Source organism: Echinops telfairi, unplaced genomic scaffold (genome assembly GCF_000313985.2).
Source record: "Echinops telfairi isolate 266 unplaced genomic scaffold, ASM31398v2 ScPeMD7_9;HRSCAF=40, whole genome shotgun sequence".
In the NCBI taxonomy this organism is placed as follows: Eukaryota; Metazoa; Chordata; class Mammalia; order Afrosoricida; family Tenrecidae; genus Echinops; species Echinops telfairi.
In genome coordinates, this window is record NW_022103906.1 from 78647238 (window position 1) to 78649277 (window position 2040).

At 48.2% G+C, this 2040-nt stretch overlaps 2 pseudogenes; both read right to left on the reverse strand.

The window, feature by feature from the left end:
- The window catches only part of LOC101648093, a 9082-nt pseudogene extending 7587 nt beyond the window's left edge, over window positions 1–1495 (reverse strand).
- A 156-nt stretch (window positions 1496–1651) lies between these two features.
- Window positions 1652–2040, reverse strand: part of LOC115868258 — a 27972-nt pseudogene continuing 27583 nt past the window's right edge.

Sequence of the window (2040 nt, forward strand, 5' to 3'; positions counted from 1 at the left end):
GTTGGATGCATCCAGAGCCCAAGTAATGGGTCGATGGTTCAGAACCTGGCGCAGTGTGAAGCGATGCTCTCCAGGGTCGTCCCCGTTCATGAAATACTCAAAGACGCCTGTCTGATCAGCAAAATTTGGAGCCTCACTGAACGGTGGGTCACGGATGTTGAAGTCATCCTTGTAATGCGGTGGGAGGGGCTGGGACTTTGGAGGAAGCGGGTGGCTGCCCTTCTGCCCTGTGGTGAGGGCAGTAAGGGCGAAGAGCTCATCCTCCTCCAGCGCCAGGGCGAAGGTGCCATTGGTGTCAAGGGTCCATATAGGATCCAGTTTAAAAGTAAATTTCTTCGATGAATTTCCAATTTTGGTATACCACACTTGTAGCTCTGGTATTTGGCTCAAAGAGCCTTTCAGGGAGAAGGAAGCGGCTTGTCTGAACACATTGAAATAAGGGAGGAGGGGCCGTATACAGAAAGAATGTTTATGACTCATCGTCTCTATGATGGTGGTGACGTTGCCTAAACCATCAGTGAGAGCTACATAGCTTCCCCTTGTTTTAAAAGGCCAGGTGTCTTCAGGTAATGCCAACCTGGTAGCGTGAACTGCGTGGTATGAGCTGTTATCAGATGGGAAGTTCTACTGCATAGTGCCCACTCCATGGCTCCTGAGCAGTCATCAATCCACACCTCCCGTAGGGAGCTGCTCATAGTAACTAGCCACCAAATTCCAAGCGATGGTGGAAGTCATGTGGCCATTGGTATAATTCTGATTCAGTACACGACCCCAGCCACCTGCACCCACATCATTATTCACAGTGCTAAAATCTTCAGAAGACCAAAGTTTCCTCTTGGTCAACTTTGCGTCCTGAACTGTATAGGTCCCACGGTAATGCGCCCCTATAACATCAACCACCTTCAAGAATTCCGCATCAAGCATCATTGAAGCAGAAATGGGCTCCCAGAGATTATCACTTGCTATGATTTTCACTCGCTCCAGACCATGATGGTTCAGCATTGCTCTTAACATCTTGATATAACTGATGTCAAATGTTCTCTCATTCCATATCCCGATATAATCAATGTCCAAATTATGACACTGCTTGGCGCCCACAATCCAGGCCACGACATGATAGACAGACAGTCAGCTGAACGTTTACATACGGCCAGTTGAAACCTTTCCCGAGCCATCCAGGGAGGGACCATGGCAGCCCCATGAGGGTAACATTAGGGTTCCTCTTCTTGGCTTCCTTCATTATCCACCACGCATAGCCCCGAAAATAATTCTCATCGAGCGCATAGTGCATGGGGGAGGGCTCAGTGCCATCTGTTGTCTGCCCATCGCCACCTATTTCGACCTTTAGAATATGCAAAGAGGCACCAAAGTTTGGCTTAAAGAGATAATCCAACATTTGAGCATGATCGGGCTCTTGGTAATTTACTAAGGGTCGGGAGGTTGCCTGGGGCTCTAAGCACGTGTCATCCTTGATCTTGATTCTGATGCAGCACATCTGGGGTGGAAGTGAATTCTGAGTAGGCGAGTGAACCCGAAGGGACCCAGTGAAGCCCTGGCAATAATGCCCAGAGTGGGCTGTCCCAAGTCTGCTCCTTTCTCGGCGTTTCTTGCCTTGGTAAAGAATGGCATCTGCCCCGAGTCAAAGTTTTTATCAGACTGAAAGTGACCACGTCAGGTCATCCACACAGAAAGCAAGCATTCCGGCTAGTTCTGAGGGAAGCTAGCAAACCATGGGACAAATAACCCAGTCTTATTTTTTTTTTTTACACTTCATATTATGACAGCAATATATTCCAAGTTTCAAAGGTTTGACAAGTTTGGTTGAAAGTCTCTCATCAGTAGATGGCAACTCTCACAACCGATCGTCTTCTGCCGGGAGGCCTTGGTGTCACTCGCTGGTTTGAGGTCGAATCCACTTCAAGGCATGGCATGGTGGTACAGTAATGGCGGGATGGTAGAACGCACAGTCAGGTCTTGTACACTGAGTGTTAAACCTACAGTGTTTTGGATGATAGAAGGGACATTCCATCTTCTTACAGG